Below are 25,501 nucleotides of genomic sequence, written 5' to 3' on the forward strand. Positions count from 1 at the left end.
CTGTGAGGAATCTTGGAGTTATCTTTGATCAGGACATGTCGTTTAAGTCCCACATTAAGCAAATTTCAAGGACCGCCTTTTTTCACCTACGTAATATTGCGAAAATCAGGAACATCCTGTCTAAAAATGATGCAGAAAAACTAGTCCATGCATTTGTTACTTCTAGGCTGGATTACTGCAATTCCTTATTATCAGGCTGCTTGAAAAAGTCCATTAAGACTCTTCAGCTGATCCAGAATGCTGCAGCACGTGTTCTGACAGGAACCAGGAAAAGAGATCACATTTCTCCTGTTTTAGCTTCTTTGCATTGGCTTCCAGTAAAATCCAGAATAGAATTTAAAATCATTCTTCTTACCTACAAAGCTCTTAATGGTCAGGCACCATCTTATCTTAAAGAGCTCATAGTACCTTACTACCCCACCAGAGCACTGCGCTCCCAGAATGCAGGGTTACTTGTGGTTCCTAGAGTCTCCAAAAGTAGACTGGGAGCCAGAGCGTTCAGCTATCAAGCTCCTCTCCTGTGGAACCAGGTTCCAGTTTGGGTTCAGGAGGCAGACACCATCTCCACATTTAAGAGTAGGCTTAAGACTTTCCTCTTTGATAAAGCTTATAGTTAGGGCTGGCTCAGGTAGTCCTGAACCATCCCTTAGTTATGCTGCTATAGGCCTAGACTGCCGGGGGATTTCCCATGATGCACTGAGCTCCTCTCTCCTCTACTTTCTCTCCCTCTGTATGCAACCTTATCCCATTATTGCATGTTACTAACACAACTTCTCCCCTTTCTGGTAGTTTTGTGCTTTCTCGTCCCTCTCCTCTCTCCTCCTATCACTTCCTGCAGGTTTTCTGGCTCTGGAGCTGTGGAGTCTGGATCTGTGGCTGCGGGTCGCCTGCTGCCCCCGTGTTCCTGCTCGACACCCTCTACTGCAACGACTATTGTTGCTAGTCTTATTGTTATCATTGTTATTATAATCATTAACATTATGATGGTTACCATTAACACTATTATAAATATCTGTACCATTTTTCATTTAGTTTATAGCAACATTACCTTCGCTGTCTGTACCTCTGTGTGTATATTGTGTAGGCTGCCTCCCTCCCCTCTCTCTCTCCTTACATCCCTCTCTCTCTCTCTCTCTTTCTCTCTCTCTCTCTCTTTCACTCTCTTCTCTCTCTCTTTCTCTCTCTCTCTCTCTCTCACCCCAACCGGTCGAGGCAGATGGCCGCCCACCCTGAGCCATGGTTCTGCTCGAGGTTTCTGCCTCTTAAAAGGAAGTTTTTCCTTGCCTCTGTCGCCTAGTGCTTGCTCTTGGTGGGAACTGTTGGGCTTCTGTAAATATCATCACAGAGTACGGTCTAGACCTGCTCTTTTATGAAAAGCGCTGTGAGATAACTGTTGTTGTGATTTGGCGCTATATAAATAAAATTGAATTGAACTGAATTGAACTAATGCTTGCATACAGAGTGACTACTGGGTCTGCACCCATCGACCTAAACTACATAATACAAGTTTACGTTCCTTCTCGGCCACTACACTCTTCCAACGAACACCACCTGGCTCAGCCATCCCTTCACACAAAGCAATCCCAGTCCCGGCTGTTCTCATCTGTGACACCACGATGGTGACGATGGTGGAACGAGCTACCACACGCCATCAGAGCAGGGGCATCCCTCTCTAACTTCAAGAAGCTCTTGAAAACTCATCTCTCTAACATCTAACATGCACTTCCTGTACTCTTCTTCTTCTATCCCCTACAATGATCTTATATTGATTGCACTTTTGTTAATATCTTCTTTCCCTAGGTATTTAGCCCATTGATGCACTGTGTGCCATTAGTGCTTACTAGTATTTATTGCAGCTTTTATTAATATGTATTGTCAGTTGTAGATCTCGTGCTGTATTTGATGCTCTGTTGATGATTGGATGTTGTTCCTCAATGTAAGTCGCTTTGGATAAAAGTGAAAAATTTCACAAAAATGAGTAAATGTAAATGTTAATTGTAATTCATTAAAACATATTTTAGCGTTCAATGCCAACGTTTTCTAAATTCTTTCTTTAAACAACATCTGTCCTTGCCAACTGTTGTATGGTTAAGGTTAGGTAATTCAAAAAGTGGTTAAGGAGTGTGGCTCACTTGGTAGAACGCCTGCCCCATGTACAAGGCTGAGTCCTTACTTTCTTCCCATTTCCTACCTCTATCCACTGTCCTGTCTCTGCAAGTAAAGGCGAAATGCCCCCCAAAAAACAGTGGCTAGGGTTAGGGAAAGATTGTGGCGATTGTGGTGAAGTTTAATAATTAAGAGAACCTTATTTGTGTTTTATTAAGAGTCTGATGTGACAACCGTCTCCTTCATCAGAGTGAGACTCGCAATATGCCCATCCACCACCCCAACCTCAGTCTGAAATCTTGTCATGATGAATTATGTATTTTAAATTATACAAATCTAACAGAAAGAGCTGCGCTCAAGCATTAAGTAACAGAAGTGTTTTTTATTGGCAACAAGCCACACGGCTGCAGCATGCTCAGGTTTTTCTCAGGGAGTGTACTGAATGCGACAATGCATTTGTTTTTTCTCTTCTAGTTCTGGGAAGACTGTCTGGGACTCAGGCTCTGAGGTATTGTTCCTGCACTGTAGACAAGGTGCATAAAGACAAAAGCCCCAGCAACTATCTCAGCTTCGTGTCCCAGAAGCCTATAAAATGTCACACCTATACATTTCCTGTGGGCTTTATGTCTGAGATGGATGTCAAGAAGTCTGGGTTTCAGATATCCAACCTACAATGCTGTAAGACAATGCTCAGGAAGAACTTCTATTTGTCAGGGATTCAATCAAACATAGAGCCAGAATCATGTCAGTGTGTCAGTTTTAGTACAGTACAATACAGCCCTGCATACAGTACGAGAAGTACCGGACTTGGCTGAAGATACTGGAAGACGTTTCGTCCCTCATCCAAACCAGCGGTATCGATGACCCAGGATAACGACCCCACTGAGGTTAAATAGCTGAGTTTCCCTGCCAGTCAGTCAGAACTGAAGAAGTCCTTTGGATGAGGGACGAAACGTCTTCCAGTATCTTCAACCAAGTCCAGTTGCCCTTGATTTTAACCTTCGTTGGATCTCTGCATGAGGAGATTTATCACTTTATATTCAAATCCACAAACATTTAGCGCGGAGGAAGTGTCAGATTTGTGAGCCAATGACAGCTTGAGGAGCCAGCGAGGGACAGAAGAGGCCCAAGAATGATCAAATTCTGGAATATCAAATTAAACTCCTCTTTTTAGCTGACCCCATGTGTTTGACTTAATCTTTTTTGTTGTTGTTGACGGAAATGAAAGTGAATAGCATCCACTGGAGAGCACACTCATCACCAGACAGCCAGCGACTCCATATATTGCAGTGCTCCATCTAATTACACCGCTGTGCCGAGGCACGCTTACATTTATTTCAAGACGAGTGGCGAATAAATGCCACAAGGGCATTTAACAATGTGGAGAATTTTAAAAAGAACAACAACGCTGTAAACGGTAAACATCATACTTTAGACCAATCAGCAGCAAGTTCTCTAAATTTGAAATATGCAAAGAGATAGTTTTTCTTCCTTTTTTGCATTTATGATCCTGCTCTATTGGTTGATTGTACAAAAACTCTCACAGGAGAAGACGGTTCACAAGACACTCAAAATGAACAACATCCAATACGAATGTAAATCTCTTTTTCTTTAGAGATAAACTTCTGGACCAAGGACAACTGAATATGCAGTGCATTTGTCATACTTTAAACCTGATGTGTATATGACCTGTTTGTAAAGGAATACTCCACAGAAAGTCTGTCCTTGAAAAGTTTGCAGCGGTTTTCATCTCATCTCTTACCAAGAGTGACTTTTTCCATCTTTACACCGTGACCATGACCTTTCCCTAACCTGCTGACCAAATCAGTGAGAGAATAACACAAGCCAGAATCAGAATTAGGTTTATTGTCAAGTACATTTTCGCATTTGTGTATGTTAGTATCCTGCTGTCTCCAGCTATTTAAGACTTGCAAACAGTTTGGACTGCAGTGTGGCATCTGTCCTCTGAACGGTAACTCTGTGTCTCTCTGCTCCAGGAGGCTTCACTCTGAAGCAGCCGTGAGCTGCACTTTATCAGAGGTGCTGAAGTTAACACTTGTGTGGATTTGTGGTGAGATTTCTGCCTGATCACAAGTGTTTTCACCTAGTTTCCACCTCCTTTTCTCATCCAGTACAGTCCCAAACAGTTCTGTGTCTGTCAGACGATCTGAAGGGCAATACTACCACAACAGAAGAGCAATAACGCAGGCTAATGCACAGCAACCACACATAAGAGGTGGGAAGACTAACTAAGACCCTTTAATATGTTTATGCTCAATACGTGTCCTCTCAAACGTTCAAACAAAACGTAAGCCCTTGGCTGGTATGAACGATGGGGACAAAGAGGAGAAGCATGGAGAAGGAATGGGGGAAATCTGGTGATAGATAAGCAAAGGTTGACAGGCAGTGGGAGAAAAAAAGTGGAGGGGGTCGACAGAGAGGGAAACTCTGCCTTTGAACTTTTCAAGGTCAATTCCTTTCATCTCTGTTTCAAGCTGCTGCAGTACGATTGCATGACTTCCAAACACCCACAACTCCTCCGGTCAAGCATGCAGAGAAGGGGCCACGTCCCAGTTTGGAAGCGGGTCTGTTGATGCCTCGAGGCATAGAGTCTCCTTTACCACGGCTTCCAGCAGACAAGGGCCCTGCATTAATCATCTGCAATGTGATAGTCCCACCCCTCCCCCTGCATGTTGGCCCCTAAACGGACTGTGACAGAGGGGCCTCTCTCTGTAGCAGCTCAGCACACCTGTACTGCAGTGGGTGAAACAGGGTTCAAACTCAGTGCTGACTGAACGATGCAGTGTTGTCTTGCCTTTGCTTAGTCAGCTAGTTAGCTTTACTGACCTTCCAAGTTCAAACCAGTCATACTAGCCTGCAGCTATGCTAATACTAACTAGCCTGATGACCTTACAAGATAATGAACGACAGTCATGAATGAATAAGTAAATAGCTAGTAGCTGTCACGTGGTGCTGGAACCCTAATGAAGGCTCTGTCTGCTGAAATCTACAAGCCAAGTTCCATCAAAGAAATAGCGAATAAAAGGTTAAGTCATAATTACAAGGTAATAAGTCTTTTTATATATATATTTACAGTTTACTGAGTAATACTGCAGGACCCCAGCTTTCTCAAGAACACAATTTCAACAAGAGACCCAAAACAAAATGTTTACATTCAAGTAACAAGCCCTCTAGCGGGAGCAAAGGAGGAGGTCAGGTGACGTTATTATAGAGCCACAAAATCTGTGCTTCATGTAATCAGACCACAGCTGCAGGAGCCGTCACAGCTCGGCTAAAACACACACAGTATGATGAGAAACACAGGACTCATGTCACTTATAACGCCGTGGAAATATAATTGTAATATCTGACTGAAAACATAAAGCTGTCAGTTGACTCATCCACAGTCAGTGAAATGTACTGTGCAGTTTAAGATCTCTCAGCTGTCTCAGTAGTTCCTCAGTCTTCCTATCTCCAAACGTATTTGCTGAGTATGTTATTGCAGCTCAGATACCTCAGCCTACTGATCTTTTACACCTTCTTCACCACTGCTGTCTCATGATGTGTCACATATATATTCAATAACCAGAACTAGAATGTGTTTTTGATAAATTCAGCAATTTACACTTGTTAGAATTCCAATATTCTCTCTCCTTTTAGCTCTGTTTTGGTCTCCACCAACTGCTCAGTGACTCTTTTGCATTTATGTACTCCACTGTGTTCACCAGCTAGTTGCTACTTTTTTATGTGTGCTGTCTGGTGCTGGGCAGACAGTGAACAGTGGGTTTATCAGAGCATTTTCACTTGAAACAGACCGGACAGCAAGGGTTCAAGTTCAAGTTGGTTTATAGTCATTCATCCACATACCAAGTATACAAATGAACAAAATGCTGTTTCTCATGGTCCAAGGTGTGAAAAACAAATAACACAATAATTCAATTTACAACACAGCAAAGTAACTGACAAGGCAGACGAGGCAGAGTTGTAAGTTGGAGTGAGCATTGTGTGTAGTGCACACCTTATAGACACTACTGGATGGGTAGTCAGCAGGCAAAAACACTTTGGTAGCCGGTCAGAAGACTGTAGTTAACCACTGTAATCAACATAGATTTCGCATTGTTTGTAAATTTCTGCTAAAGCAGCACAGCAACGTGAAACTTGCAAGTGCAAAACAGTAGTGTTAATTCCCAGGGTACCCCCAGGATTCTCAAAGTTAAATTTAAGACTTTTTAAGACTTTTTTAATACCACCTAGGATGAAATTTAATAACACTGCCGTATAATGAAAAATCTGTATGAATTTTAATGCCAGAGAAAGTTATTTACAAAGTTACATATATTTAATAAAACATTTTTATTATAATACATTAATAATTTAACACACTATAGCTTTTTGGGGTGTGTTTGATAAGATAAAATGAAGGGGTGTGACGATACACTTTGCTCACATGCACGATTTACAATATTTGGTTCACGAGAACAAGACAAGAAGATATTTTAACACTATTTTGATGAAATATTCAATGCTGAAATATATAAATGGAGGTCTGGGGGTCCTCCCCTAGAAAATTTTGAGCACTAAACACTTTATTTCCTGCATTCTGGAGACATTTTCTGCATCAATTTATGGTAGAATTGTCTTTATTTATATTAAGTGATTCAGATGACAATTCATATTTGTTTCTTCTATATTTAAATTGCATTGCATGTTTTCTTATTGTGCAAATAAACCTTTCTCAATTATTTCAATATGTTTTTTTTTTTAAACATTTCTTGTTGCAAGCCATTTTTCAGAAAATATTTAAAATGCTTCAAAAAAGTGATGGAGACACGTCTCCAGTATCCCCAGCGTAAATTACACCTATTTAATGAATCCAATATTTGTAACTCTTACGGGGTCAAATCAAAAATACAAACAAATTGTGCAGTATGAGCTGTTACAATTAGTTACACCTTGGCTAGATAAGGTAATGTAATTTAATGTGATTATTTATCCTGTTCGGGTTTGTGCATCTTAAGGCTGTTTGAAATATAGTGTTATATAGCATTGGCTTGAAAGCAGCAGGGATAAGGAGTTGGGCTCTGGTTTGTTTTTTCTGCGTCCTGGTGATCAGCGCATCTGGGTGATGTAAATTGCGTGCGTTAGCATGTTGGATGTTTCCATTCACATAATGTTACACTTCAACAGCGGCGCAACGCCGACACACAGACACGGTCCTCGTCTAAAACACAACTGTCTCTCCGTTGCTGTTGCTGTAACATTAACTGACCAGGAACCTGCAGGCAGGTCTTCCAGCTTTCATTAGCGCTCGCCATAGCGTGAATGCCACTGTCCTCGGCCTCAACCGCCACTTGTCCGTGTCTCTGGCTTTCTGAATTTCAGACACTTTCCCATTCTCAGGCGACAAGCTAGCGTTAGCTTGTTAGTAGCACGTCAGAGACGTTTTGTTTTCTTTCCCTAACTGACTGATTCGCCCAGAGCTGGATGCCAGAGCTTGTGCAGCGCAAAAACTCCACAGTCCAGAGCGTAAAGCTAAACACTGATGTAAACAGTAACGTTACCTGTATAACATCAGAGTCACACCAAACAGAGTAAATTATAAAGTCACACACATAAAAAGTGTTTATCTATGACGTTAACAAATTTAAAACCTTGGTAAACTAAATTTAATACTTTGGTAATGAAATTTAAGACTTTTAAGGCCTTATTTTTTGAATATGAAATTTAAGACTTTTTTTATACTTTTAAGACCCCACGGGTACCTTGGTTCAAAAGTCGGGAGAGACTTGCTTTATTTTTTTATTTTAGCCAGTGTCATTAAGAAACATTATGTTTTGTAAAAACCATTGGCTACTCCTTGCTGCTGTTATGAACATGCTATTGGTTCAAAAGTCGGAAGAGACTATCTTGTGTTTTATTATTCTGATAGCTATCTAGCTGTGGTGTTTCAGTGCGGCTGGTTGTTGACTCCTCAGGTTAATTATTGTTCCAGGAAAGTAGATTCATTTCTAAAATTAGCTGCTGAACAGGTTTTCCGTCACTTAGGTTGGTGTGGGGGATTGAGAGTAATAACGTAAGAAGTAATGCAGCCTAACTAACGTTAGTAAGCCTACTTTTAAGACCCAGTAATAAGTAAAGTTATTACTTTTTAAGTAAGTAAAAAGCAACTTATTACAATTTCTGAGTAATTTGCCCAACACTGCTGCAATAAATGCCACATACACTGATATGCCGCAAAGAGAGAGTGCTGCTTTCTGCCGCCGAGTTGTGTCCTCGTGCATCTCTGTGATAACGTTGCACAGAACCCAGTCTATATGAATATCTATACTTAAATATTAGTAGCATCAGAAGTACTTAACTGTAGCCGGAGTAATAACAGTGAGTAAACAGTGGAAGTGCTATAACGGCGTGAACATTTAAGGCCTTAGGGGGGGAACTGCAGAGTCAGTGGTGTGTGGGTTCGTCACAGGAGCATTTTCACATAACGTGGAAGAAAGAGAATATTGATAAGGGCTTCAGGCCTTTCATGATATCTGCATAGCTTTCCTTAACATTGCACTTTAGGTGTAAGCAGTAGCATGTACTACACTGTCTTGTAGATCTGTACTGAGCTGGGTGTGCCCTCATGTCACTGACAACATTTGATTCCAGCGGCCTTGAGTTAGCCTCAGTTTCTGTGTGGGGGTGTAGTGGGACTGTCCTCCTGTCCATTACTTTCCTCTTTCGCTCATCAAGTGTCTGTTGAAAGGCATCAGAGGAGCGATGAGTGGGTGAGCCAACACGTGTTCACCACTGTTTGAGCCGGTCAACTCACCACAGCCGCTCTTCAAGCCTACTTACTGCGAACTCTCTCTAACACTGATACTGCCCTACATCGCCTACACACAGAGAAGTTTACACACACACACAAACACACACACACTCACACACACACACACACACACAGGGTTCAGCTGGCTCCCTTAACAAACACACAGTTTTACATTCAACACACACACACACACACACACACACACACAGGTATCATCTGTGAAGGAGTAGAGGAAGGCAACAGGATAGGACAACACATACAACACATTAGTAATGAGTTAACTAGGAGACCACACAACTCAGCACATTAATAATTATCCACACAACAAAGGCCCCTATAACAGAGGGGCTAAGGTCAGAGTCCAGTGTGTCCAGGCATGCGTTTGATGTATGCTACGCTGAATATGTGCCCTATGTGGGATCTGTATCTACAGCACACACACACACACACACACACACACACACACACACACACACACACGCACTTTGTCCAAGACACGTACTTATCAATGAGAAGTCGGTCCGACTGTCCTTCTGAACCACATTATGGGTCATAAAGTGAACAAAACAAGTCTTTGGTGTAGTATTTCAAGCAGTCATGTGTTTCACTGTGTGTCACCGAGCAGCCCAAAGAGCAAACGGCTGTTTATGTAGCCTATATATGTTCTTCCTCCAAACAGGAGGAGCACAAGTATGAACACAATTAACAACAATTATTTTTAATTACTAGTGAAAATGTTCTTACTTAACAAAATTGTATTGAGGGTATCGTGTGAATGGCTGAGGGCAGTGTTGCTCTGTGTATTGTAGTATATTTGTTGTTTATTTTTGTATTGTTTAGTCACGTCGGTTCGTACAAAATGACATTTTGTTCAGCTCAACGCTGTGTTTGCGGAGGAATGACTTGACTTCAAATGGTATCGGTTTGCATTATCAGCAATTTAATCCGTAAAAGGATGATTATTCAAGGTTGTTTGGCCGTGTAACTAATTTAAAGCTGCCCTTATCAGTATTTGTTATGGCTCAAATGACTACGTACAATGTAAAAGGGATCACTTATAGTGACAAATCCACAAACATGATCACCTGCTCTGCAGCTCCCCTCAGCTCTACACATTCATAGGAGAGATTTAAATTGCTTTCAATAAGAAAAAGTTTTAAAGAGGTGGTATTTTGCAAAGTCTTAATTGGGGGTTGTACCAGAACAGGTTTACATGGTTTAATTTTCAAACAACACCATATTTTTCTCATACTGCACATTGCTGCAGCTCCTCTTTTCACCCTGTGTGTTGTACGCTCCACTCTTGAGCTACAGAGTGATGCATCTTACTTGTACAAAATCTTTGTTGGGAGTTGCACATGCGCAGTTCCCGGGTAAGGACTACTAGCCAATCAGAAGCAGAGAAAGGAGGGTCGTAAGAAACAAGGTAGTGTGATCCAAATCAAAGCCGCTTCCGACTACGACTGTAACCTAGCAGATGGTATAAGTTACTCACAAGTCCACAACCACACAACATCATTGTTCCACATCTTACAGAGTCGGAGTTGCATCGTCTTTTAGGACTAAACGTTGAACTGTTGCCGGTGTTCTGACGATCTATGCTGCCTTGCCGAAAAATGCTACCATAGCACAAATCGATAGACTCGACTCTACTCGGCCCTGTTCTGTTTTCCATTGCAGACAGAACCCAGAGATGGTACGTAGCTTGTCGTCATAGCGACGTCACACACACAACTGCTGCGACGTAATGTTCAATGCGACACACACACCAGCGATCCACACAGCTTTCTCTTTTTTAAGTTAAAACGTTTCAACCTTCCTCAGAATGTAAAGACAGATAAGCGGTATGAAAACCTTCCAGCTGTGTTTTCCTCTGCCGTTGTTGCTGCAGCGGTCTGTGTGACGGCGGGACCAGAGGGATCTGTGAGCGGGCGGCTGGCCGGCCTCACACGCTCCTCCCGCGGGTTGGTGCAGGCTTCCCCCGCAGCCACTTGCGGAGCTCCTCAGCTCCGACAATATTCAAGCACATTTTTGTTCCGCTATCACTTCTCATAAAACTGTCAATATTCGAAATCTACACAGCTGATTTCTCCCCTCAGAACTTCTCAGAAGTGGATTTAGTGATGAAATTCCATACGAAAACTGTAAAATATAAAACTTTCTGTGGCTGGCCTCTGTCTGGTGCACGCAATGATGATGCAGTGAACAGTGAATATTCTCTCTGACCAATCTGCAGTCTGTTGTGTTTTCACGTTGTCACAGTTGGTCCTGTGACAGTTGGAGGTTGCTTCCTTTGTTTTCTTTTCCTGTGGTGTCTTTCCCTTGGCAGGGAGCTGGTTGCCCGGCAAGGCTACACACCTGTTGCCAATCCTCATCTACACCTGGTCTTAAGATGTGGGGCTCCCTGAGACTTGTCGCCAAGTGATAATTACAGAGCAAACATGGTTGCAGGTGCATTGAAGCTGCTTTCCAGGAGGACACTTTCTCAAACAGAAAGCAAAAGCATTGCAATCTGTGAATTTAACTTCATCCTGTCTGCTTTAAAAGCAGCAGTGGATATAATGAGAGTCCTCCGAGTGGAGCTAATGCGAGCAGAGGGTGCACATCTACGAATTGAATTTAATCTCATTGGTTTCAGTGTGAATCATCGGCACAGACATACAGGAAGTAAAAATATGAGCCATTTATTCATCTGTCTCATATTAAGGTAATTTTAGCTTAATGGACTGAGACCTGCATGCATGCCTCCCTACTATTTGCATGAATTCCCATTATGAGAAAAGATGGCCTGATTGCATGTGTATGTCTCAATTATCAAATCAATTAGTCAGTGAGGCGTATGACCTGTTGCTGATCCTAAGAGGACTTACTAAATGGCTTGTAACACACTGTGTGGGAATTAGTATTGTGGAATAACTGCAATGATTCACATGAAGCAGGTATATAGTTATTTATGAAACAAGACTATGCCATTACTGAACATGCTGGACAAGTTATTTGGTTAATTAACACCTTGGTGATAACAACCCATTGTTTTACATGACACAGTAACTAAATTAAAAAAGGGAACACCTTGCCCTGAACTGAGCCCACGCTTCCCTCCCCCGATCAAGCAAGTCAGTTTCTTTGGTTTAGGTTTCGGGACTTTATTAAACGTGTTTGTTCGATTCCACAAGCTATCTGCAGCAGAGCTGGGCAGAGATGCTACAGCCTGGCAGGAAACCAAGGGGCACTGTATAGAGAGCCTAAGAGCCTACTTTTTTGATCCCGTTTGAATTGTGCTCTGAATTATAAATATAATGACGGTCAATTTAAAATATACATTTAAAAGTCAAGAAAGTTGCAGTTTGATGTAAAACTTTGTAAAACTGCTGAGATGTAAGACTGTGTAAATATATAATTAAGACCACAAACCCAAAAGTCATGTATGTGACGTCGTAACTTTCTCTCTCAATCACTTAAGCTAACGATAAAGAACTTCCACATGTAGATAATGTGATAAGGATTAAGAGTCATTGGATTAAACACATCAGGTGAGATATATTTCTGTGTGGAACCTAGCTAAGTTATCTCGCTAGCAGCAACCAAGCAATGAAGTTAGCTAGCATTACCGCGTTAACATGTTGGTGACGTATGTTGTGTGAGACGAGATGTAGTTCACTGAACGATTTTCACACAAAAATTAAATGTAACTGACAAACTGTAACTTTCTTAACAAACAAAATTATCTTTTAAATTGACAATTAAAATCATATGTGTAATTTATGGCAAAGTTCAAACAGGATCAAAAAATAAGTTGTCTCTCGTCCTTGACTACCATACATATTTTTTCCAAAATAAGGTCCCATGTGCCTTATTGTGTTAGCTATAAAGAAGCATTCTTTGTGGCAGGGGCAAAGACATCACAGAAAGGCAAGTTGTTGGAAAAAGGCTTGAACTTTCAAGAAGCATTTTAGAAGGAAACCAATTACAGAGCTTAAAATTCAGTTTCTAACTGCAGGCTGGAGGTAAAGGTTACACCCTGATAACATTCTGAAGTTATCTTTATTTTTGTTAACAAATCCCATGATAAAAACACTTACCAACAGTGGCTGTATCGTCCTCCCTACTACTAAAGTATTGTATACCTCTTTTCATTCCACCTTGTCAAAACCTGGCGCCTACATTACAAACAATGTAACTCGACCACCGACAGTTCTTTCAGAGAGCAGGGTGTGTTACGCTAGAGCCTGTAGCCTGCAGCAGAGATAAGGAGGTCTGGTGAGCTCACCTCTATCTAACTCCACTCCAACAGAAGTCTGAATGACTTCATTTATTAGACTTCACACATCTCCCTCTGAGACACTAAAGGCTTCATACTAGTTTTAAAGCATATGAAGCAGAACTCTCCAACACACTTAGGCTACATCCACACTTCTACTTAGTCCACACCAGCGTTTTAGTTGCCTATCGGAATTGATCTTAGTCTATATTAAAACAACTGAAAACACACATCTAGTGGCCATTAACGTACACTGAACATGCTTGTGACAGTGTTAAACTTTGTAGAAGATACGGCTGAAGAAGAAAGTACTACTAGAGATGAACACAGAATAGCAATGGCGAAGAACCACAGCAGAGATTTTTTTTGCGTGGACCAATAACGAGGTGGAACTGTAACTGAAAGTAAACACGGGAATACAAAGCTACAGTGGCTGGGGTAACAGACTGGAAGTCGTCGCAAAGCTAATACGGAGCACAGTACAAGTGTTTTAATAAAAACACAAACTAAAACTCTGTCAGTAGCATTGTGTTTCTGCTTTGCATGACTGATAAGAGCCAATCTGAAAGCCAAACATGAGCGTCTGCGTCATCATTTTAAAGTCCTCCATTTTCACCTGTCTGCATGCTACCCCAGAGTTTAAAACCAAAGCAGGGTCAGCAGCATTTTCAAACTTCTCTGTTTTGGGTCTTCAGATAAGTCTGCAGCACTTTAAAACGAGGACATGCACAGTGTCATGCACAGTGTCCAGTATTGGGCAAGTGAAACAGTTTCATGAACAATCTAGACACAAACTAAGACCCCATCCCGACTAGGCTGCTTAAAGATGTTTTACCCTTAGTCAGCACCTCTATACTAGATATGATCAATCTATCTTTATCAACAGGCTATGTACCACAGTACTTTAAAGTAGCTGTAATTAAACCTCTTCTGAAAAAGCCCAAACTTGATCCGGATGTTTTAGCCAACTATAGACCTATATCTAACCTTCCATTTCTCTCTAAGGTTCTGGAGAAAGCAGTTGCTAAACAGCTGTGTGACTTTCTACAGAGCAATAGTTTATTTGAGGATTTTCAGTCATGATTTAGAGCTCATCATAGCACAGAGACAGCACTGGTGAAAATTACTAATGACCTCCTTATTGCATCAGACAAAGGACTTGTCTCTGTACTGGTTTTATTAGATCTTAGTGCTGCATTTGATACCATTGACCATCAGATCCTATTGCAGAGACTGGAATATTTCATTGGCATTAAAGGAACCGCTCTAAGCTGGTTTAAGTCCTATTTATCAGATCGATTTCAGTTTGTACATGTTAACAATGAGTCCTCCATGCACGCCAAAGTTACTCATGGAGTTCCTCAAGGATCTGTCCTTGGACCAATCCTCTTCACTTTATATATGCTTCCTTTAGGCAATATTATCAGGAAACATTCCATAAGCTTTCATTGTTATGCAGATGATACTCAGTTATATCTATCGATCAAGCCAGATGAAACTCATCAGTTAGCTAAACTTCAAATGTGCCTTCAGGATGTTAAAACCTGGATGACCTGTAATTTTCTCATGTTAAACTCAGATAAAACTGAAGTTATTGCTCTGGGGCCTAAGCACCTCCGTGACGCATTATCTAAAGATATAGTTTCCCTGGATGGCATCGCCTTGGCCTCCAGCACCACTGTGAGGAATCTTGGAGTTATCTTTGATCAGGACATGTCGTTTAAGTCTCACATTAAGCAAATTTCAAGGACCGCCTTTTTTCACCTACGTAATATTACGAAAATCAGGAACATCCTGTCTAAAAATGATGCAGAAAAACTAGTCCATGCATTTGTTACTTCTAGGCTGGATTACTGCAATTCCTTATTATCAGGCTGCTCGAAAAAGTCCATTAAGACTCTTCAGCTGATCCAGAATGCTGCAGCACGTGTTCTGACAGGAACCAGGAAAAGAGATCACATTTCTCCTGTCTTAGCTTCTTTGCATTGGCTTCCAGTAAAATCCAGAATAGAATTTAAAATCATTCTTCTTACCTACAAAGCTCTTAATGGTCAGGCACCATCTTATCTTAAAGAGCTCATAGTACCTTACTACCCCACCAGAGCACTGCGCTCCCAGAATGCAGGGTTACTTGTGGTTCCTAGAGTCTCCAAAAGTAGACTAGGAGCCAGAGCGTTCAGCTATCAAGCTCCTCTCCTGTGGAACCAGGTTCCAGTTTGGGTTCAGGAGGCAGACACCATCTCCACATTTAAGAGTAGGCTTAAGACTTTCCTCTTTGATAAAGCTTATAGTTAGGGCTGGCTCAGGTAGTCCTGAACCATCCCTTAGTTATGCTGCTATAGGCCTAGACTGCCGGGGGATTTCCCATGATGCACTGAGCTCCTCTCTCCTCTACTTTCTCTCCCTCTGTATGCAACCTTATCCCATTATTGCATGTTACTAACACAACTTCTCCCCTTTCTGGTAGTCTTGTGCTTTCTCGTCTCTCTCCTCTCTCCTATCACTTCCTGCAGGTTTTCTGGCTCTGGAGCTGTGGAGTCTGGATCTGTGGCTGCGGGTCACCTGCTGCCCCTGTGTTCCTGCTCGACACCCTCTACTGCAACGACTATTGTTGCTAGTCTTATTGTTATTATTGTTATTATAATCATTAACATTACGATGGTTACCATTAACACTATTATAAATATCTGTACCATCTTTCATTTAGTCTATAGCAACATTACCTTCACTGTCTGTACCTCTGTGTGTATATTGTGTAGGCTGCCTCCCTCCCCTCTCTCTCTCCTTACATCCCTCTCTCTTTCTCTCTCTCTCTCTCTTTCTCTCTCTCTCTCTCTCTCTCTCACCCCAACCGGTCGAGGCAGATGGCCACCCACCCTGAGCCATGGTTCTGCTCGAGGTTTCTGCCTCTTAAAAGGAAGTTTTTCCTTGCCTCTGTCGCCAAGTGCTTGCTCTTGTTGGGAACTGTTGGGCTTCTGTAAATATCATCACAGAGTATGGTCTAGACCTGCTCTTTTATGAAAAGCGCTGTGAGATAACTGTTGTTGTGATTTGGCGCTATATAAATAAAATTGAATTGAATTGAATTGAATTGAAACTATAGCCACTCTTCAGAAAATGGTTAAAGATGAAATAATTCCGATTTACAGAACAGATAATTCAGCAAACTTTTCAGCATGTCATGCTCTCAGTTCCGTCAACACCAGAAAGCGCTGTAATAACATTATGCTTTATTAATGTCAGTCCAGTGACTGTTACCTGACAGCCGACCTGCCTCTCATTCTCCGGCGCTGGCAGTCACTCAGCCTGCTGAGTGAACGAAAGACTTGAGGAGGACCCATGTGAGCGGTGAACAAGTTTTGTCACGTAGCAGCTACTGTGGAGCAGGAATGAACGACTCAGACCTAGAGACCCACAGTTGAGAGTCGTGAACTCATCAATTCTGTTTCCTGTGCTGATGGAGGCATGCGTGAAAATGAACGAATTACTCACTGAGACAACCCGTTCCTCCCGAATCATACACATGATTAGGTCTTATGAACGAAACGTTCTTTGAACAACACAACACTACTCCTTGTTGTACACCTTGAGCAACCTCAGCAGCCGACTTAAGTAGGGGCTTAGGCACCGGGATACAAACTGCCCACTCGCGAAAGGACAGGCACTTCGTGCTGTTCAGCATACATGCTCACCGCTTAAGTACAGTTGTTTCAAGCTCGAAATCATTCAAGCTAACTTCCAGCTAACAGTTGTTTCAAGCTAACTTCAAGCCAACAGCCATTTCAAGCTAACAGTCGTTTCAAGCCAACAGTCACCTGTTTAGTTCGAAATGTTTAGTTAAAGTCATTTCGAACTAAACAGGTGACTGTTTGACTGCTCAAAAACTGATTTACTAAAGCATACTTCAGGTGAATGATTTATAAAACAAAAATTGTTACAATGCTGTTAAAGCACACCTTGCTGTTTGCTCTTTTTTTATACTTTCATGAGTGGGCCACAAGCTGAAGATGCATGTGTTCTTAGCTGTAGCTTCTCAGCAGCTAGCTTCTGTGCACATCCGGTTCCACTGGTGTTAGTGTCAGCTCTGTCGGACTACGACTTCATATTTATATAAAACAGCAAAACTGGACATTACTTGGAGAAAAGAAAGCGAGGAAGTTGAACTACCTGGTGAGTTCAGAAAACATGTGTCTGTAACTTTATTCCAGCTATCATTGTACTTTACTGTGACCAAGTTAGCATGGAATAGCCCTGATCAATCCAAACTCCATTCAGAAAACAAACATTACAGGCCCCCTTCTGCCATTAACAGTGGTATCACTAGTCTGACAGAGGTGTTGTCAAATTTTTATTCATCTGAATTGATCTTGTTAGGTGACTTGAACTGGGATTGGATGACTGATAAGTCTGAGAACATTAAGCGGGTTTGTGATTCTTTAAATCTAACACAGCTTATAAATTGTCCAACCAGGATAAATCCTTTACAGCCAGATAAAGATACACTCATTGATGTTATTTTAACAAACGCAGCACATAAATATATTGCTGTTGGTGTTTTTCCAAAGGATTGAGGAGCCATGATTGATCATTACTATTGCATGTGTTAGGAGTACAAAATTATCTAAATCCGAAGGTCGGACTATTCTCAGAAGTTGTTTCAGGCACTTCTCGGAGCAAGCTTTCCTACAAGATTTAAACAGAGTGAAATAGTATCAATTAGAATTGACCCCTACCATTGAGGATGCTGTAGCTTTTTTTCAACAACATTTATTAAACCTTGTGTGGCAGTGCGAGTGGCCTAAGACACTCGAGAAGCTAAAATGTCTGACAACGCCACTTGGGATAGGCCACACAGATCCGTTTATCAATAATTAGGGGTCAGAGACAATAAAGTAATTATAAAAAAAATATACAATTTTATTAATCATGTCATATATATTAAAATAGCAACACCTGCTCTATTAAAAAGGTATGTAATGGGTATTAGAAAACAAAAAAACACACAAACACAATTCAAATCAAGAAACACATAATTTAAGAATCAAAATCAATCACAAGGAAAAGAAGAACAAAAACCCACATGCAATATGTACCCAGTTAATACCAATATTTATAAGGCCAATGTCTGGATTTTCAAACACTTAGACGTATCGAGCCAAACCAGCTCTGCGCATCCAGGACAGTCTCATATATCCAGACACTTTTTGTATCAGTGTACAGCCAATTTCTATACCAGTATCCAGAATAGCAAGAGTGGGAGGAGAAACAAGCCGGGGAGTGTTAACCCCTCAGATAGCTGTGGCACCCGGCAGCCTCGACAGCAGCATGTACAAGGCTGTAGTTTGGTCCCGCACTTTACAGGACACGCCACCCTAAGACCACGGCTGGGGGGCAGACAATCCGCGCAATCACACCAGCACCCAGCGAGGCACCCAACGGCAGCAGCCCAGGTGTTCATCTATCCACATGGGGAGCATCCACGGCCGAACCAAAGTCGGCTCACTCCGCAGCAAACTGACAACCTCTGGCAGCGGGACTTTTCCTGTTTAAATAAAGGTGTTTATATATATATATATCCCTTCCATTTTGACCTTGGGACTTCCAGCCCATACTCATGGCAGATGTTCCTGTACACTATGCCAGCTACCCGATTATGGCGTTCCATGTACGCACGTCCTGCCTGCATCTTACACCCTGCTGTTATGTGCTGTACTGTCTCGGGGGCATCCTTGCACAGTCTGAACGTGGGGTCCTGCCTTGTGTGGTAGACCCCAGCCTCTATTGATCTTGTACTGAGTGCTTGTTCTTGTGCCGCCATGATTTGTGCTTCTGTGCTGTCCTTTAGTCCAGCCTTTTCCAGCCACTGGTAGGATTTCTTGATATCAGCCACTTCTTCTATTTTTCTGTGGCACGGCATGTCTCTCCATGTAGGTTCTTCATCTTCCTTGTCCTCACCCTCGGATTTCTGCCGCCTGAGGTATTCATTACGCCCTTCATCTTTGGGGGCCATCTTCCTGATGTACTCCTGGATCTTTGTCGGTTCATCCTGGACAGTGGTCTTGACACTCACTAGCCCTCAGCCTCCCTCGCTACGCTTGGTGTACAGTCTCTGGGTGCTGGATTTGGGGTGAAACCCTCCATGCATTGTGAGGAGCTTTCTTGTCTTGATGTAAGCGGCCTCTATCTCCTCCTTTGGCCAGTTTATTATACCAGCATGGTATCTGATGACTAGCAGGGCGTATGTGTTGATGGCTCGGATCTTGTTTTTCCCATTTAGCTGACTTTTCAGGACCTGCCTTACTCTCTGTAGGTATTTGGCTGTGGTGGACTTCCTTGCTGCCTGTTCATGGTTTCCCCTAAGGTATCTGTAGCTGTCCTGAACATCTGCAATGTGGCCTTCTGGTAGTTCAACCCCCTCGGTTCTGATCATTTTCCCTCTTTTTGATACCATGGGACCACACTTGTCCAGTCCGAACGACATTCCAATGTCATTGCTGTAGATCCTGATAGTGTGGATCAGTGAGTCGATGTCTTGCTCATTTCTGGCATATAGCTTTATGTCATCCATGTAAAGGGGGTGGCTGGTGGTTGTTCCACTTTGGAACCGGTATCTGTAGCCAGTCTGAGGGGGTTGAGGCCTATGCAGAACAGCAGTGGGTATAGTGCATCACCTTGGCATATGCCGCACTTGATGGTGACTTGTGCAATTGGCCTTGAGTTGGCTTCCAGACTTGTTTTCCACAGCCCCATTGAGTTCATGATGAAGGCTATTAGTGTCTTGTTGATCTTGTACATTTCTAAGCATTCCAGTATCCATGTATGTGGCATTGAGTCGTAGGTCTTTCTTGTAGTCAATCCAGGTGGTGCACAGATTGGTCTGCCTGGTCTTGCAGTCTCGAGTGACCGCTCTGTCAACCAGTAGCTGGTGCTTGGCTCCCCTGGTATTACTGCCCGTTCCCTTCTGGGCCCTGTCCACGTATTGAGCCATGTGCCTACTCATCTTAGCCGCTATGATGCCTGACAGGACCTTCCATGTTGTGCAGAGGCAGGTTATTGGCCGGTAATTGGATGGGATTGTTCCCTTCTGGGGATCCTTCATCAGAATCAGAATCAGTTTTATTGCCAGGTATGTGTACACATACGAGGAATTTGACTCAGGATTGTACATTGCTCACGATGTGCTTACTTATACAATAATAAAATAATAATATAATAATAATAAAATAAAATCAGACACAAACTAAAGAGTAAACAACACTAATATACACACTATGAACAAAACAATATTGACAAATAGTGCAGTAATCAGAGTGCAAAGGATGCAAGAGTAAACTATTCTCATTATGTACATGTTGAAGGTGGATATTATATACAGGTACTCATACAAATACATGCATACATGTACACATGTACACAGTGTGATGGAGCATAGTGCAAAGGATGCTGGAAAAAATAAATAAGACCTATGACCTGAGGTAGGTGTATTGGTATACAGTATATACAATATGACATAGTATGAACAGCACTGAAATAGAGAATGGTGAATAAATAAATAATAAGTGGAAACCAATAAACAGGTGACTGATTACAAACAGAGTTACTGGGATATTGCACAGGAATTGTTCCTGACACTGTGAGTCAGAAATCAGCTGTTCATCAGAGTGATGGCTTGTGGGAAGAAAATGTTCCTGAGTCAGTTGGTTTTGGCGTACAGTGCTCTGTAGTGCCTACCAGAGGGGAGGAGCTGGAACAGGTTGTGTCCGGGGTGAGATGGATCTGCAGTGATGTTTCCTGCCTGTTTCCTGACTCTGGAAATGTATGAGTCCTGAATGGAGGGCAGGTTGGCACCGATTATTTTTTCTGCATTCCTGACTGTACATTGTAGTCTGTCCTTGTCCTTTTTGGTGGCAGATCCAAACCAGACAGTGATGGAGGTGCAGAGAACAGACTGGATGATGGCTGTGTAGAACTGGATCAGCAGCTCCTTAGGCAGGTTGAGCTTCCTGAGCTGACGCAGGAAGTACATCCTCCACTGGACCTTCTTGATGATAGTGTCAGTGTTGGGCTCCCACTTCAGGTCCTGGGATATAGTGGATCCCAGAAACCTGAAGGATTCCACAGCAGACACAGGGCTGTTTAGAATGGTGATGGGGGGCAGAGTGGGGGGGCTCCTCCTGAAGTCCACAGTCATCTCTACAGTTTTGAGCGTGTTAAGCTCCAGGTTGTTCTGACCGCACCAGAGAGCCAGCTGATCAACCTCCTGTCTGTAGGCCGACTTGTCACCGTCCCGGATGAGGCTGATGACCGTTGTGTTGTCAGCAAACGTCAGGAGTTTGACAGATGGGTCCCCTGAGGTGCAGTCGTTGGTGTAGAGGGAGAAGAGCAGTGGGGAGAGCACACACCCCTGGGGGGCGCCAGTGCTGATAGTCCGGGTGCTGGATGTGATGTTCTCCAGCCTCAACTGCTGACTCCTATCAGTCAGGAAGTCTGTGATCCACTGACAGGTGGAGGCTGGCACAGTGAGCTGGGTGAGTTTGGTGCAGGATCCTAGCATATGTCCCTGGAGAGTCGAGGTGTTGCAGGATGTGATGCAGACCCAAGTTGACAGCATCATCCACTGACCTGTTAGCCCTGTAGGGAAACTGCAGGGGGTCCAGCAGGGGGGCTGTAATGTCCTTCAGGTGGGCCAACACCAGTCTTTCAAAGGACTTCATGACAGATGTCAGGGCGACAGGCCTGTAGTCATTCAGTCCAGAGATCCATCAGCAGCTGGTTCATTTGTGCTGCCAGGCGTTCATGGAGAGCAGTTAGTTTCTTCAGCCAGTAGGTGTGGATCATGAGAGGGCCTGGTGCTGTCCAGCTCTTCATACCTGTCACTCTTTCTTGGATGTCTGCTGTTGTAATAGTTACTGGATCTTGTTCTGAGAGATTGTTGTGATCTGTTCTTAGATCCACTAGCCACTGAGCATTGGTGTTGTGGGATGCTTCTTTCTCCCATATGTTCTTCCAGTCCTGTTCAGTCTCAGGGCTGGGTGGATCTGAACATCAGGTTTATTCTCCTGGCTTCTGCTTCTCCCTTGTGTCTCTTTAGGCAGGTAGCCAGAGCGGTAAGTCTTTGTTTGGCAGTCTCCAGAGCCTCAGGTATCAACAGCTTGTTATATTTCTTAGGTAGCCCTTTCCTTGCACCTTTCTGTAGCTCTGACAGCTGACTAACCTCTCTTTGTGTTGCCTTGATCTTGGCCTCTAGCCTTCTCCTCCATGGGGGGTACTGCTCTTTTGCCTTGTGGTGTTCATCTTATAGTCAAGCATTTCTAGGATCACTGTTGCTGTGGCGTACATCAGCTCATTGGTCTCGGTTATGGCTTTAGTAGGGATAGTATGTAGTGCTGCATTCACATCTTCTAGCAGACTTTCAGAGGGTACTTTGTCACTTAGCCTTGGCAGTCTTGATTGTTGTACTTGGGGGTCCAGCTTGGTTATGATCTTCAATCATAGGTCAGTCGCCCTTAATGTTGAGTGATTCTGTGCCGTAAGGGCTTGTTGTTATTGGGGCTAGGGACCCAATCTCTGAGTGTGGGGATGATGATAATAACATCTCCCCGCTGACCTGTCGTCCTGGCTCCCCCTTGCCGTAGCATATTTGTTGTACCTCATCAATCTCTAGTTGTGATATCAGTTGCCGTTTGCGGATATTAGAACACTGAGCTAGGAGTTGTTTCTTTGTCAGTGTTGATGATGGGTTTCGTAGCATCCATATATCCCATAGTCTCTGCATATAACCTCTCTCACCAGGAAGGCTTGTATAGTAGCATTGCATCAGATCCATATTTTCTGCTCTAGTCCATGAATGTCTTGTTCCAGTAGCCCTTTTGTCATCAAGTTGACCTGGTTCCCTAGCACCTGACGCGGACCTTGTTGACCTGGGGCGACGTCCGAGCTGGTATGACTCTTGTATTTGCAGTTTCACTCATGCCTGAGGTAGGCTGATAGCATTAAGGACCTTGCCTAAGGGTCCACCTGGATACCCCCCGTCCTGACTGGGAATCGTACCAAAGCTATCCAGGAGCTAACTATATATATATATATATACATCAAACTCCATATTAGTGGCATTAGCTTTCTTCTAAACTTGTAACCTGCGTGCCCGGCCTCTAACTATTTTCAGATAACCTACTTCCCAGAGGTCTTCAAGGTCAAGAGCAATCTCAAGGCTGCCTTTCTCTCAGTGCATTACTCAATCGTCCCGAGCCTTGGAAGCTACGCTCACACCCGCTCTCGGGTTTCATTTCGCTGCATCTTCCCTTCATCTTTACCTTGGCGTCATACCAATTCAGACTCACTCCTCAAACAACTCCAGAGTCCAATGACCTCCACACCCTTTCAAAGACCCTTGGAATCCCAGAGTACAACAACGTCAGATCATTTCCGAGTCGGTTCCAGTGGCCTTTCGATTCCTGGTCCCACCACCACTTCCGCCAAGCACTCTCTCATCAGGCATTTCTCCTATCCATTACCCCGGGCACTCCTTCAGTATCAGAGCTTATTATTCCCGAGCACCTGATACATATCATGCACTTCTAGTCCTCCCAAGCAAACCCTCATCACATTCATGGTGAATTAGGATGAATTGTTTCCCCAAATTAGAAAGATGCTGTGCGCATTAATGCACAAGGTACCGCAGCATAACGTCATTGATTATTTGAATATCGCGACACTCCGACAGGATCAGTCAGGATGAACTGAAAGCAGCCTCTCTGATCATGAAAGTAATATGTTAAATCGCATAGCTTTTACGCATGATCCATCAGGAGAGCTATTGCCTTAAGAGGAGCGGAGCTCCCCCGTAGTTTGCACTCTGCCTACTATCTCAACCATCAGATTCTTGCAACAGGAAAAAATGTTACTCTTTGTTCTTGTGGATTTGTTTTTCTGGTGCTGAAATGTTTCTCAGTGTTGGTGAATTTTTAAAAAAACAAAACACGACATAATTTCGGGTTAAAATTTGTTGTAACGTGCATTACAGAGATTGTAACAGGTGTAATATTACCAATTTTTTAGTAATGCATTATATTCCTGCGTTACAGCAAAAAGCAATAGATTACTGTAATTGTGTTACTTTAGTAACGCATTACTCCCAACACTGACAATGTCATGAACATCAGTTTAAAGTCCAGAAATTATTTATGTAGGTAAATGTTAAAGGTTTTACACCACAAACTACTGCCTCAGAAATGTATATGCACTTCTTTCTGACACTGCATCCAACAAAAACTAAAGGTCATAAGCATTATTTTAATGTTAGACATCTGCAAGGATAGGTTAGTCATGGTATTGTGTCCTTCTCTCTGGCCTGTGACTCCAGTCCTACAGGTGTAGTGATGTGACTCATTTCGCCATATCAGCAGCAACAACTAACTTTAAACAAATTTCCCTACGGGGACAAATAAAGAGATTGACTGATTGACAATGACCCATTGGTTTCTCTTGCACTCCCCCAGAGGCTGCTGGTCCCTGTACTTCAAATGCTCCGTGATGGGCAGGGGTCATTCTTCTGTCACAGCCTGTGCTCAGGGACTATCTGATGATTTCTCCTGTCGCTTTAATTATGCAGCCGTTCACTCAGTGACTCACTCAGTCACTCTGTGTGTCCAAGGGTTACAGTTAGTGGACTGCACTGAGAGAACATAAACACGAGGGCACCGCCACAAAGAAAACGTAATCAGTCAGGGTGTGGTAATTTTAATATGTTGCTTTACCAATGCATAAGACAATATGATAATGGTTGTTTATTAGGGTGCTAGGTCATCGTACCTGAATGTAAAAGTTTGTTATTTCTTGTTTTTCTGTTTGTTCTGATGACAGATCTGATGATGATGCGAACATCTGCCCCAGATTTGTATCCACTTTGTCAGGTAGGAAAGATTGGAGCTGCTGAAGTAATATTAAAAACCTTCAGAGTCCATAGTGGTGATTTTCATCAAGAACACCATGTTGTAAATAACTCCGGTATAATGGGCAGCGCATATGTACGAAAACTTCAAACCAGTATGTCAGTCCAACAGTGTAATGAACTTGAAAATGTTATGTCCACATTCATTGCCATGTTTCATTTTCATTTCATTTCACTGTCCAAAACCCAGCACAAACAAGATCAGCTGACGATGGCATTCTGCCTCCATGTTTGTTTCTGTCTGAAGTCACGTTTGATCACGCAAGTTTCTGTGAGATCACAAGTTCCCGGAGCTGACACTCTGTTCAGTATAAACGCCAAGTGTGTGGTCCTGCGCCTGGACCGTCTGGTGTGTGTGTTCTTAAGATTAAAA

The sequence above is a fragment of the Micropterus salmoides genome, unplaced genomic scaffold (genome assembly GCF_014851395.1).
Source record: "Micropterus salmoides isolate LMB-PRFRI ecotype aquatic unplaced genomic scaffold, ASM1485139v1 Ms_hic_scaffold_16, whole genome shotgun sequence".
Lineage (NCBI taxonomy): Eukaryota > Metazoa > Chordata > Actinopteri > Centrarchiformes > Centrarchidae > Micropterus > Micropterus salmoides.